The sequence below is a fragment of the Cricetulus griseus genome, chromosome X (genome assembly GCF_003668045.3).
Source record: "Cricetulus griseus strain 17A/GY chromosome X, alternate assembly CriGri-PICRH-1.0, whole genome shotgun sequence".
Taxonomy (NCBI): domain Eukaryota; kingdom Metazoa; phylum Chordata; class Mammalia; order Rodentia; family Cricetidae; genus Cricetulus; species Cricetulus griseus.
Window position 1 is genome coordinate 11,237,536 of NC_048604.1, and position 15,870 is coordinate 11,253,405.

Sequence of the window (15,870 nt, forward strand, 5' to 3'; positions counted from 1 at the left end):
ATATACTTAATTTATCCAATATAAGATGTATTGCCATGTCAATATAAAAATTACATAAAATTTAGTAATAACAAATTATATTATTTGTTTTCAGTCTTCAAATTCCGGTATAGTTTCTACACTTGCAGTACACTTCTCTTTGGGTACTGATCATAAAACTTGGGGCATTATACATAGTATGCAAGTGCTGTGCTACTGAGCTACAGAGTAGCTCTACACATTACTATTTGAAATAGCTACACGAGTCTATAATAGCTAATGTGCCTGCTTACTGTTGTAATGGAAATCACAGTCCACACAATATATTAGAAAAATCTGTCCTTAACATATTTCTACAAAAGTCATTAAACGAAACTAAAACAGGCTCCACTTAATGATTAATAAATTATCAAATTTGCAAATTTCTTTTTCACATACATTTCTATGAGATTCAATTAAGTATTCTTTTTCCCTTGGTTATTTTGTCATGCCCAAGCACATTAGGTCACCAGAAAGGGGAAATGAAAAGACGTAAAAGAGCGTTAAAACCAAATGGTATGTTAAATGCAACAGGTTTTCAATAGTTTCTGGCCTTCACTTATTCCAGGTCTTTATAGTTTGGATTAAACATTGTTTTCACAGTGGCAAGTCAGGACAGATAGCACCAAGAAGGCAATCTGTTTTCTGGTAAGACATTAGAGACTAAACTGCCTATGCAAATTAGTTTCTTTTCTAGATTGCTGTCAAGACTAGTTTTTCATAAAAGGAGGATCATTTTACATGGTAGGAATTACTAAACACTGCAACGGTTTGAAATCCATCACGTGTTCATCACCTAGTTAATAGATGCTCATTCTCTTTAACCTTGGAGAAATCCAGCCATGAAACTCAAATGTGCCATACAATTCATATTTCTGAGCCTAGTCCTGCAGAACATGAGTGATATCATAGAACATTTCTCCAGAAAATCCTAAAGTTTTGGCTATAATAACTGTAAATCAGTTAACTATTACAACACATTTTGGAGGCCATGAAGATGTGAACTAAAATCACAGTAGACACTAGGAAAATTGCTTTTGAGAAAATTGTTGAAGTCCATCCATTTAAAACTTCCTTACAAGTATAAAGAATAAATTTTGTGGTTGAAGATGCCAGATAGATAAATATATGGTTATTTGTCTATTGTGGTTTTCCAATATTTGATAGATACGATACTACTTAAAAGAAGGCATTTTTCTTTTTCTGAACATTTGTAATCCACTTTATTTCATCTCTATGTCTCTGAAATTCAAAAAATTCCTGCTCCAATTAAAAAGAACACCAATAGTAAACTTTTACATACATTAGAGTTACAGTGTATAAAATGCATATATTCGAAAGAAATGAAAACAAGTATGTTTTTGGATGTTTACATTCAAATAATGATATGTAACTTGACTGTCCAACTATTTGAATACAAATGTATCAGTGCTTTTGTAGCCCTTTGCATACAATTCCTTTCGCCTGTGGGCATCTACAAAGTGAAGAATTTAGGTAAGTAGCGATAGAAGGAAATAGGGAAAATCATGTAGGGAGATGCTAGCTTTAATGGATACCTCTATATGTCTCACTGTAAATATACCTACAAAATCTAACTTTCTTATCATACTGCTGCTACACCAGAAATCTCATGGAGCCCAAGGAATAAAACCTAAACCCCAGCTGTGGTGGAAATTTTCACCAGGTTGAAGTCTGACTTTGCTTTTCTCTGGGTCAGGCTGGAGTTTGAGGATCATCTATAGATCTCAGAGGGATGTTTACTGGAAAGACAAGAATGAGGGTAGCTGTGAATTCTCCCACACAAGATGATAAATAAGTCCTTGGTCTAATACTTTGCTCTATGAGATTATAATGGGCTTTGAGTCTTTTTACATAAGGAAGGAGTAGATATATTGTACTGCTCTCATAAGGCCTAAAATGCCCTGATTCTAACAACAAGATTAATAGAGTTTAAGGTAACTCGTGTAACTTTATCTAATCACCGAGAATAAATTGACCTATGTTTACGAAAAGAAAAAAAGTGGTACTTCAAAATTAACTATTGGCTACACAGCACACATAGAGCAAAGGGAAGATATTACTAGTTACTAGTGATCTATTAGTTTACTAGCTATAGTAGAGGGTAAAATAGTGCTAGTTTCTAATTTCTAATTTCATTAATAATAAAAGTCTCCTTAATCATTTCCATTATAACATTATTAGGCTGTGAAACAGAAAAAATCACTTTTAAATTTAAAAATTCATTTGACGACTGGTTAAAATGCAGAGAATGAATGTAAGTGCAGCACTCAGGCCAAATGGACCATCTGGACCATCTGCATCATCCTGTGCCCTCAAGGCTCAGAGACCATCACAGAATACTCACAGGTCATGAAGGACTATGTTCAAAGTGTTTTCTGAATATGACAGGATTACTGCACTCATGAACTCACAAGAATACCTACACAAGACCTGCACAAAATCAAGCTAGTCAATATTCCAACATGGATGGAAGAGATACTCAATGGGCCACACCCTTAGCTGAGGAGATAGTGGCAGTTGATGACTTTTGGGGAAGGAAAGGTCAGATTGTTTTAGGCATGAGACATCTGATTTGTTGCACATCCTCTAGTATAGAATTATAAACTTATATAAACATACAGGTTGTACTAATTGAGTTATAAAAACTAAGAAAAGGACCTGATGTTTGGAGAGGATTGTGGAAAAGGTATCCGGAAGAAATAGCAGTGGAGATGATCAGAATAGTTTGTATATGTGTACAGAATTCTAAAAAATAAATTTTAAAAGTCAGATGATGAAATGATGGAGAAAATGAGACTATTTAAATCAAATGAGTTGCTGGAGAAAGGGCTTAGTAGTTAAGAGCAGTACTACTCTTCTCTTCTAGAGGACACAATTTCAGTTTCCAGGGCCCATATTAGGGTGACCTTGTAAGTCAGAACAATAAAAAATGTGGATAGATGGATAGATAGATAGATAGACAGACAGACAGACAGACAGACAGACAGACAGACAGATAGATAGATAGATAGATATTTGTACTAGAGAAATGGCTTAACAGTTAGAGCAATTGAAGCCTTTGCAAAGGATGTGTTCAATTCCCAGTACCCAAATTGTGGCTCACAACCATCTGAAACTTCAGTTCCAAGGATCCACTGCCCTCTTTCTAGCTTCCATGGCCAACAGGCATACATATATGTCTAGTTATGACACAGAGACATACCTGTAGACAAAATACCTATGCGCATAAAATAAAAACATTTAATTTTTTAGCAAATGAATGTTGGGACAAACAAGTAGAAGAAAATTCTTATTAAATAGGTCACAGCATACTGAGGGGATGGATCAGTAAAAAAAAAAATCTTGCTGATGGGCAGTGGTGTGGTGCATGCCTTTAATTCCAGCACTCGGAAGGTAGAGGCAGGTGGGTCTCTGTGTGTTCCAGGCCAACCTGGTCTACAAGAGCTAATTCCAGAATAGCCTCCAAAGCTACAGAAAAACCCTGTCTCAAAAAAACAAAAAAAATGAAGAAAGAAAAAAAAGAAAAAGTCCTTGCTGTTCAAACCTGAGACCACAGTCAGATAGCAAGCACCCACACAAATGTGGACTGGATTTGGCAGCTTGTCTACAATCCCAACACTCCTGAGGCATGGAAAAGGGATTCTGGGAGCAAACTGGCTAACTGGACTAGCAAAAGGGTGGGGCACTGGATTTATATCAGAGTCCTGACATCAATGGAAAAGTTTAGAGCAATCAAGAAAAATTCCCAGTGTCAATGTCTGGCCTCTATGTGCATTTACACACAAGTACATGCATATATACATATTTACATATATATGTAAATTAATTGCCTTACCACACACATACAAACAAAAGAAACCCATAGGGAACAAAAAATGGAAGTTTTACTTTATAGTTTTAAAATCTAAGGAATATTCTGGTGTGGCAGTACACATCTAAGATCTTGTCAGGTTGGAGGTTGAATCAGGAAGAGCTGCAATTCAGGGCCAGCTTACACTATGGAATGACTTCTGTCTCAGGGGTGGGGTGTCAAAAAGAGGAAAAAAACACATAGTGAAGTAATCATTACATAAACAATTTTAAAGTTTTGAGTTTACATGTTGAAAAGACTCAGGGATTTCCAGAAAGGACTCACAAAAGTACAGGTAGATATATTCTGATTTTTGAAATAGTCACAGCTCTATTATAAATAGAAAATAATAACTTTAGCAGAAAAAGTAACTTTTTTAAAACCCAGGCTAATATTGAGCATACCTGATGCATAAAACTAGAAGTAGTAGATAGAAAAGGGGAAGCTACCAAGGAGAAGTAAATGTGATCCCCAAATACACGCAAACTATGTTACCTGTAAGATAAGATAGCCACAATCATTTCTGAGTATTTATTTCAAAGATTAGATACTAATCAACATCTATTGAATTAGAACAGAATCCTTAAAGAAATATATATATATATATATAATATATATATATATATATATATATATATTTAAAAACTAAATATTTTGGCAAGCGAGATGGCACAGCAGTTAAGAGGAATTGTTACCCTTTTAGAGATCTGTGCTCAATTCCCAGGGCCCACGTGTTGGTTGACAACCATCTGGAACTCCATTAACAGGTAATCCAATGCCCTCTTCTGGTACCCATGGGCACCAGGCTTTTACATAGCACACAGACACACATGCAGGCCAAACACCCACACACATAAAATAAAATGTTTTTCAATGAGTATTATTTACTTTTCTGTTAATGAAGACAACTTATGGGTAAAGAGTTTATTAGGGTTTTCAGTTCCAGAGGATTCAGTTCCATCATTATTTCAAAACACAGCAGCAAGCAACAGGTATGATGGCAAGAGTAGGAAGACTAGAGCTTTCATCTTGACTTGCAAGCATTAAGCACAGAGAGTAAACTGAAAGAGTGGCAAGACCTTAAACTCTCATAGCCCACCCCCAGTGTCATATTTCAGCATCAAAGGCATAGCTGTAATGCCTTCCCCAGCAGCAGCACCAAATGGGGACCAAATGCCTGATACTATGGTTGGCAAATCTCATTCAAATCTCCACATTCCAATCCCTGTTCCCTATAGATTCTTAGTCCAAAAAACATATGCTAATATTCTTGACATTGATAGTCTGCTCCCTGGTACCAATTTTTGTATCAGTTTCTTTTCTATTGTCATGATAAAGCACCATGACAAAGGTAATTTATGTAGGAATGGATTTATTTTGGCTTTTGTTTCCAGAGGATTAAGAGTCCCTCATGGCAGAGACTGTAGCAGAAACCAGAAGGCATGGCAGCACAAGTGGGTAGCTGGGGATTCACATCGTGCACTGCAAGCATGATACAGACAGAGTGAACTGGAAGCGGGGTAAAACCTTAAGTTCCCAAAGCCTGTTGTATTAGTTACATGTCTGTTGTTGTGATAAAACCCCATTGTCAAGGCAACTTATTGAAGAAATTGCTTATTTAGTTTTACTGTTCCAAAGGGGAAAGGATTTGTCACACTGAGGAGACATAGCAGCTAGGTGGCAGAAGCAGAATAGTGAGGAATCATATACCTTGAAGTGGCAGCAAGAAGCGGAGAGCATAAATGCAAAGTGGTGTGGGTTGATAAACACTCAACGCCTGCCTCCAGTGACATACCTCTTCCAACAAGGCAACATCATTCAAGCCTCCCTAACCAGTGCCATCAACAGGGGAGCAGGTATTCAAATGCCTGAGACTATTGGTGACATTTTTCATTCAAGTCCTCACAGGAGTAAATGCAAATAAAAAAAAATGAAATGGAGGTGTCAATGTATGGCGAATGGAATATGTTAGAGTGCCTATGACTGAAGCATTGCAAAGATAAAGGATGAACCAAAAGAGATAGACATCGTACAACACTACCTCAAAATAGTGAGAGAAGGGTGGAAATATGCGCACAATCCTATGATTAAACCAGATGAAAGGGCGGAGAAAGAGAAACCATAGCAAAGAATATAGAGAAATGAACAGATTATAATGATGGAAATAAGTTCCAGTGTGGTAGTAACTACAATCAATATGATCAGATTGCACTCTAAAAGGAGGTTCAACACTCCTACAGGCCACTATTGAAAGTAAGTCATATAGGTGCATTGCTATTTACATTTTGCCCATGGATGTTCTTACCCTACACATGAAAAAGACAGTGCTGTATTAATTTAAAAATAAGCACAAATCCAGCAAGGTATTACCTACAGCAACACATTTATAAGAAAAGAATAGGTTTGTTGAAAAGGATTAAGAAGACAAGAAAAGGTAATCTGAGAAAAGGTGAATTGGTAGAAGGCAATGTTAAGAGCAAACAAGCATTATACACTAAGAAATAAATAGTCTAGATAATAAAAGAAATATATAAAGTCATGGATATGTTTAAAAGCATAGCTTCGACGTTAACTAACTAAAAGCTATGTATAAATAAGTAGATTAATAAATTAATACACTCCTTTCAGACCAGTAATTCAGGCAAACATTTTTTCTTTTATTATAAATTTTATTTAAATTAGAAACAATTTTATATTACATATCACTCCCACTTCCCTCTCCCTTCCATCCTCCCCTGCCCACCACTGACCCCTGATCCCATCCCCCATCCACTCCCCAGGGAGGGTGAGGCCTTCCATGAGAGATCATAAAAATCTGTCAAGTCATTTGGGGTAGGCAGGGCCTAGGCCCTCCCCCGTGTATCTAAAGATAGTATCCCTCCATGGGAAATGGGCACCCAAAGTTCCTTCATGCCCTAAGGTTACATCCTGGTTCCACTGCCAGAGGCCCCAGTGGTCCTAGCTGACACCCACATTCAGAGGGCCTGGTTTGATCCTATGTTAGTTCCTCAGCTGTCAGACTGGGGTCCATGAGTTCCTACTTTCTCAGGTCAGTTGCTTCCTGGTGTGTGTTAAACATGCTAAAACTATATAATTCATTTAACCCAGACTTTTCTCATCTGAATTTCTCATTTAAAATCGAGAAATAATCATACTTATACATATGTTTTGATGGAAATTTAACATACATTATTATTATTTTATATATATTATTTAAACATATACATTATTATTTTAACATATATTACTCTGCTTTAACAGAATTTTCACCACAGTATTGCTTGGTATTAGAAGCATTTTTTTCAGTAAGCTCCTATCACAAAATATATTACTGGTTTGATAAGCCATTATTATGCACATGTAGTTGTCCAGAGCCAGAAGTATTCTTTCTCAGTCAAAAAACACGAATTAATAGTTCCAATAGAGATGTGGATAACAGACATAGTATAAAAATACTCTCTAAATTTATGTAACTATACCCACAAATTAATGCTTTTCTCAAACCTCAAGAGAAGCCTTTATGCAGTAGACACACTGGTTACAGTTAGTAATGTGTAGTGGAATTTGCTTTACATAGAATCTTAGAGCTGATCAAAGTGCAGAGAAGTGTCAGTAGAGTGGTCCACCACAAATGGGACGCCTATATCACTCTCCACCCCCACCAAAGCTCAGGGTCCCTCACTGAAGCAGAGGTAGAAAGAATATGAGAGCCAGAGGTCAGGAAGGACTGGATTGAAAGAGTGCCTTCCAGATATGACAGACAACTATATTCAGCTTGGTACTGGCACAAAAACAGACATGTAGAACAATGGAATCAAATTGAAGATCCTGGTATTAACCCACACACCTATGAACACCTTAACTTTGACAAACACTCTAAAACTATAAAGCATCTTCAACAAACGTTCCTAGCATAATTGGATGCTGGCAGGTATAAGATTGCAGATCCATATCTATCACCATGCGCAAAACTTAAGTCCAAATAGATCAAAGACCTCAACATAAATCCAGCCACATTGAACCTCTCAGAAGAGAAAGTGGGAAGTGCCCTTGGACAAATTGCCCTTGAAAGCAGGAGACTGCTTCTTGAACATAACACCAGTAGGACAGACACTGAGATCAACAATTGATAAATGGGACCTCCTGAAACTGAGAAGCTTCTGTAAGGCAAAGGAGACAGTCAGCAAGACAAAATGGCACCCCTCAGCATGGGAAAAGATATTCACCAACCCTACATCTGACAGAGGGCTGATCTCCAAAACCTACAAAGAACTCAAGAAGCTAGACCTCAAATACCAAATAATCCAATTAAAAAGGAGGTACAGAACTAAATAAAGAATTCTCAATAGAAGAATCTAAAATGGATGAAAGACACAAGAAAGTGCTCAACATCCTTAGCCATCAGGGAAATGCAAATCAAAACAACTCTGAGATACCATCTCACTCTTGTCTGAGGGCTAAAATAAAAAACACCAATGACAGTTTGTGCTTGACAGGATGTGGAGAAAGGGGAACACTCCTCCACTGCTGGTGGGAGTGCCAACTCATACAGCCACTTTGGGAATAAGTATGGAGATTCCTCAGGAAGATGGAAATCAGTCTACCACAAGACCCAGCAATTCTACTCCTAAGAATGTACGCAAAAGATGCACATTCATACAACAAGGACATATGTTCAACGATGTTCATATCAGTTTTATTTGTAATAAACAGAACCTGGAAGCAACCTAGATGCCCCTCAAATGAAGAATGAATGGAGAAAATGTGGTACATTTCCATTACACAATGGAGTACTACTCAGTGGCGGGGGGGGGGGAGACAACGGAATCTTGAAATTTGCAGGCAAATGGATGGAACTAGAAGAAACCATCCTGAGTGAGGTAACCCAGTCACAAAAAGACACAAATGGTATGTACTCACTCATATATGAATTTTAGACATGAAGCAGGGGATTGCCAACCTACAATCCTACTGCCAGAGAGTCTGGGAAACAGGGAGGAGCTTAAGAGAGACATGCATGATACCTAGGAGAAGGGAAATCTTACAGGATCTCCTGAGCAAATGGGGAGCATGGGGAAGGGGAGAGGGAGACTGAAGTAAGAGAGGGGGAGAAGAGGAGGAGAGAGGAGGACATGAGGGAGCAGAAAGGTTGAGTCAGGGGAAGGATAGAGGAGAGCAAGATAAGAGATATCATAATAGAGGGAGCCATTATAGGTTTAAAGAGAAATCTGGCACTGGGGAGATTTCCAGAGATCTACAAGGATGACACCAACTAGCAATCCAAGCAATAGTGGAGAGGCTACCTTAAATGCCCTTCCCTGATAATGAGATTGATGACTACCTTATATGCCATCCTAGAGCCTTCATCCAGTGGTTCATGGAAGCAGAGGCAGACACCCACAGCTAAACACTGAACTGAGCCCCTGGAACCCATTTGCAGAGAGGGACGAATGATGAGCAATGGGTTCATGACCAGGCTCTTGAAATCCACAGAAACAGCTGACCTGAACAAGGGGGAGCTCAGGGAACCCAGACTGATGGCTGAGAGGCCAGCATGGGACTGATCCAGACACCACTTGAATGTGGGTGTCAGTGAGGAGGCCTAGACAATCTATGGGGCCTAGGGTAGTAGACCAGGGATTTGGGAGCCCATTCCACATGGAGGGATGCTCTCTCAGTCTGGGGGAAGGCCTAGGCCCTGCCTGAGATTTGACAGACTTTGAAGATCCCCCATGGAGGGCCTCACCCTCCTTGGAGACAGATTGGGGTATGGTGTGAGGGCTTGGGGGAGGTTGTTTGGGACGGGGGAGGGGGAGGGGGAGGGAGCTGGGATTGACATGTGAAGCAAGATTGTGACTAATTAAAAATAATAAATTCAAAAAATACATAAATTCTTAAAACATAGGTTTAATGTGTAAGTTCAGATAAAAGAAAATGCTATAAATGAAGACTTGGCATTTTTAAAATAAATCTTCATGATGATGTTTTTGAGTACTAATATTCTCTTTGAGGTTAAATACCTTGTTTTAGCACTTATCTGATCTTTCCAGAAGCTCTTCTATTCATTGTTCAACAGGGATGAATCCTTTCATCTGTCTTCAACCTGAGCATGTCTTCCAAATGAACGGAACGACAACATTCAGATGTTTTCTTATGCCTCTTTGTTCTCCTGTCTTTGTCTTCCTCAATTAGAAATTAAAACATCCTTCAATGAAACTTGAGAATAATGGAGAAATATTGAGTTACTGTAGGAAAAGCTTATGCCATTTTATAACCAAATACAATCACTAAATACCATCACAGAATTTCTATTACATTGTCGCAATAATTGATGTATAATAAAAAGCTACAAAAATGCACACCAGCTTTTATAAGACTTCATCTATATATGAATCAATACATTTATATATGTTCTTTGTTGTGTTGTTTATCTGCTACCCTTAGAATAATTAATATCTATGACTGGTAATCAGAAAAAATATGGTTTTTCAAAAATATACTTAAATATAAAACAAAGCATGTCATAAAATTAAGGTATTTCTTAGGGTAGTTCTTAATTAGCCCACTTTTTTTCCAAGAGCACAATGGAAAATTCCCACTTGGGTTCAGAGGAATTAAAATGTCCATGGGAGAAGGGAAGAACTAGTTCAATTTCTATTTTTAATAATGGTGTCATGGATAATTTCCAATTTCTGATTATAAAACTAATATAAGCAGAATTTATCTCAGAATATAATTCACTTAAATGAGCTGAAATACATAAAAATTAAACTCTCATTTTAAACATATAAATAATTCAGATGAAAATAATTCAGGATAGTTAATTTGAATCCTTAAGATTAAAAATTTTAATTTAAATAAATAAAATATATTGTTCCCACCAGAATACTATTTTCCCAGAAAATACAGTACAGTTTCTACAATGAGAAAAATAGACTACTGACCTGGTTCTGCTAAATATCTCACTGTGAGCTGGACAAGTGTGAATATAATTATAAGTTTATATAGATAATGCATAAGTTTCTATAGAGAAATCTCCCATTATAGACTGCAATTTTCAAGTCTCTTCCCTAACAGGCTACATTTCCTCTTCTGCAAAGTAAAAGAGTTATGCTAAATGATCTATGAGAACTATTTAAATGGACAATTGTCACTCTACAGACATATAATTTCCATGAATAAATCTACATTATTATGAAATCACCCCAGTCTTCTACAGAGCTTCAAAATATTTACTTAAGAGTAAATTTGTCTCGGGGGAATCTCTTTCACTAGAATTGCCCGGTGACTACATTAAAATACTTGTATAATTACATAAACCCAAAGCAGTCTCACAGGAAGGCCTCTTGCTCCACAGAGATCCCTACAGAAAAACCTTCCTGACATTTGCAATTTTACCAAACCTCCAGGGTTCCTGAGACACTTGGCTCTTAAAAAACACATCATGATGTACTAATGCATATCATCATTTTGTATTTTACTTATATAGGAACTTTTGTACAATGTCTTTATTTACAAAGTACAGGGTTGCTTTGTGCTGTTTTCAGAAGTCTGTAGCAACATCAGACACACCATTTTCAATAGTAGAGGCCAAACATGTGGCACTTGACTTTTGCAATCCAAAAATTAAAGCCACAAATATATAGTTAATTTAAATTGCATCACAAGTTCCATGTGACAGAATGTTTTCTCTCCTATGTAATTGTTTTTCTTTGAAATAGATTTCTAATCATTTTGTAATGGCTATAAGTCATCTATTCAAACAGTGTCATAATCAATCTCATAACGTCATTGTCTCACAAATTTTACATTCTTTTTCATTTAAAATGTCCCACAAAACAAGGACAATTATTCAGAATTAATTCCTGCTCTATGAATTATTTTAAAAATGAAATTAGAACCCCTACAATGGCATTGCAGATCACATTATCTTTTATTCAATTCAGCTGTCACTACTATATCTATTAATTGAACTAATAAGTAGTTAACTACTTCTTTAGCATTTTACCAATGAAACTGAAATAGAAAGTTTTATCACTTTTGCATATAATTCTCTATAGCTCATCCCTATAAATTAAGTCTTCAGTGTTATATCTTCTGACATATAATCAAATTTGGGTAATGTATTTTTTATTCCTAACTCATACTAAATTATTAAAGTATATTTAAGGATATATTTTTAATTTTTTAAATTAAAAGAATGTTCAACTATGAGTTGATATGTGCAAGAGTCCAGCGGACGGTGTTGGACCTGCAGGAGATGGAGTTACAAGTGCTCATGAGCTGCCTAACATGGGTGCTAGAAAGCAGCCCAGATCCTTCGCCAAAACAGGACCTCATGCATAAGTCATAAGGCACTGTGCTCTTAAATTTCACATTATGATGCATCAAAGGCATTCTATTGCTTATCAGTAATAGAGTGGATGTCCTGTACTATTAGGGATTTGTTTCCCTTATCATTCATGGTAGGGACTGCTATTTCTATGCTTTTAACTGCTGAGCCATCTCTACTGCCTTATTAAAGTATACTATCAGATGTAACAAATTTAATAAAAAAATGTTAAACAGTATTATAATATTAAACAGGTTTTGCAGTACTACATTCTAATGGTTAAGGAAAATGTTTCCTGATTGCTAAACATTAATTTTAATAGACATGTACATTACATACAATAGACATATATGTTCTTGTATAATTTAAATTCCAGACATTAAAAAGGACCTGCCTGTGGAAATCTGAGTGAGGGGCATATCAGAGACAATAAATATGAATCTAGCAACGCTAAGGCCAAGACGCTGTGTTTCTTGGCAACCTTCCTCAGCATCCCAAGAAAATATAGGTAATATGAAATTTTCTGACACTATGTGAGCTTCACATGAGTAAACAAATGCCTAAAGAAGAGCATAGCTCTTAAGAAAGAGAGGAAAGGATGTGCAATAGCTGCCACCACCTAGGTTTTGCCCACCCTTAATACACACATTTTCAGCAGCATTAAGAGAATGCAAAATGCCCTCAGATCTCCCTAAAGAGAGGCTCCCCCAAAGTTTCTTCTGACTAATGCATTAAACTCCAAGTACAGGAACTCTAAATCACACAATAAATGGTATCATAATTTATTCCAACCATGCTTATATAGCATGATAGATGATAAAATTGGATAACTGGAATAAAAACAACTTAGTTTTAAAAACAAGAGTGACATAAAATAAAATACTAACTGTTCTATATGATATGTCAATCTTGGTTATCTATAAGAGAGTGGGTGCCCTTTCCTATAAGTGAATTTGGTTCTCTTATCATCAAAGCTGTCTGCTGCTATTTCTATTCTGAGAAAAGTCTCTTCATTAATTTTCCTACACATCCAATCTGTGATGATCATTGTCTAGATTTTTCTTCCAGGTTTGTTACTGACATATGACTCTCCTTAATATTAGTATAAGCCTATATAACAAGACATTATGGTTCTTGGAGAAGATTTCTGAGTGTTTGGCAGCATAACACATGTAAATTCATCCGGCTTTCAGCCTAATGACTTTTAATCTGTTCTACCAGCTAGCAACCCTAACCAGAGATCTTTTCAAGCCACAGTCTTTAAATTGGAGACTATTGTTTCCTGGACATTCTAAGCATTTCCATTTATCTAAAAATTGACTATGGCATTCGTAAAGGCAGCAAGAAGAACTAACTTTCTCCAACATTCTAAACCTTCCTCTAATTATATATTCTATACAGAAATATGATGTGTCCTAAAGGAAAATACAAGGTATTTTAAACTAAAATGGCTGTTCATTACACAACATAACAGGTATTATCTACCCATTGCACATGTATTCATTTAACAATACTTGCTGAAGACCAAGAAACTAAATCCATCACTGCTACAGTAGTGTTTAATGGAAAAAAAACCAAGCATATCTCAGAGATCAATAAAAAAATCCCTCATTTGCTTGCACGCAGGTCTCAAAAGTCATCTGGCACAGAACTAATTTAGGTTGCAGGGAGAATTGGACTGTATACTTCACAATATGCTGCACTGGGGTATTTAGGCTGTAGGGGAAACAACTACCTGTGTACATGTCCTTCAGTCACTTGCAAAAGACAACTTTAACTTGACATTTCAATGTCAAAAGAAAGAAAATAATCATGAAACAAAGGGGTTAATAAGTAATTCATCTTTATTTCCAAGAGGAAACAATACCAATAGTGACAATAGGTTATGTATAACACAGAGAGAGATGGGGGAGGGAGGAAGAGAGAGAGAGAGATGAGAGAGAGAGAGAGAGAGAGAGAGAGAGAGAGAGAGAGAGAGAGAGAGAGAGGAGAGGGAGAGGGAGGGAAGGAAGGAGGGAGGGAAGGAGGGAGGATCCAACGATTCTGGAAGCTAAGGAGTTCCATAAGCTACAGTGTACAAAATGGAGACCCAGGAAAGTACCTGTCTGAGAGAACAGTTTTGCTTATCAGGACCGTTGATGGTATAAGTCCAAATCCACAGGAAAGACAAAGTCTCAGCTAAAGCAATCAGACAGTCAACTCCTCCTTCCTCAGCCCTTTTTAAAACTTTCTATTCAGGTCCTCAAAGTACTGAATAATGGCCACCCAACTGGGAAGCATAATCTTCATCACTATGTACATTGATTCAAATGTTAATTTCATTGGAAAAGATGCTTACATACAAACCTAGAAATAATGCTTAGTCAATTGTCTTGGATACATAAACTTAATCATCAAATAATCCATGTAAAAAATCCATAGAAGATACGCTCATATATAATTCATTTGGAAATGATGGAATTACGGATACCAGCAATTTGATCTACAACAGTTAAATAGCAATTGTTATTGTGAGTAGTACCTAAAACATGTTTTTAAAAATTACAACCAGAGAAGCATAAAACAATTAGCACAATCATGAATATATTAAGAAAATGATACACATTAAAATCTTAGTGGTTGGTGTTCACTCTAAATTTCTTTTAATCATGTAGTATGCATAAAAAGTAAAACGCTTGTGGTGGCACACACCTTTAATCCTAGCACTATGAAGGCAAAAGCTGGGGATTTCTGTGAGTTTGAGACCTGGTTAATCTGACAGAGCAAGTTCTAGACTAGCCAGGGCTATAGAGACCCTGTCTAAAATAGAAACAAGAAAATCCAAGCCCTTGGGAGCTAGAAAGATGGCTCAGCATATAATAATTCTGATTATTATTATTAATTTATTATTATTATTTCTCTTCCATAGGGCCCTATATCCCAGCACCCACACTGGGCAGCCTGTAATTCCAGCTTCAGGGCATCAGAAACCTCTGGCCTCCAAGGGCATCTGCGCTTGCATGCTCATGCCACACACTCACTCACACACACACACACACACACACACACACTACAGATTCTTGAAAAGTAAAGTAAGATTGCTAATACATTCATAAAGTGATACTTGTCTGTGACTTTGGATAGGATGGTCACCTATGAGAGGTTTACATTTTAGCAAATATCCTGGACATATGTGTGATGAATTCTAATGGAAATCTAAGGTTGGGGTGGGCATTTCCAGTCAGGTGGACAGCAAGTTAGAATACCTGTAAGCTGAGAAATAACTTGGCATGTTTTAGCAGCACCAGAAAAGTAGATATATCTTAGAATCCTTGGTAACAGGTGATTATCACACAGGGATCTTTGCCCACAATAAGGACTTTGGATTTTTTTCCTATTATTATTATTGCAATATTTTTATGTAATTAGTGTTATTGCTTAACTACTATATAAATCAATAAGAAAGAAAAAGAGCCAGATAAAATACTTTTTGGTAGATAAAAATTAAGAAAAAGCATGCCTAAGTAAATACAATTGGGTTGGATATACAGTTGTATATTTCTGCAAGAAAATAGCAGTATAACTTCTAGGTTACCACTAACCTTCATTGTCCTAAACTTACTTTATATTAATAATATCAGATGATTATTAAACAAATAAGCTATGACAG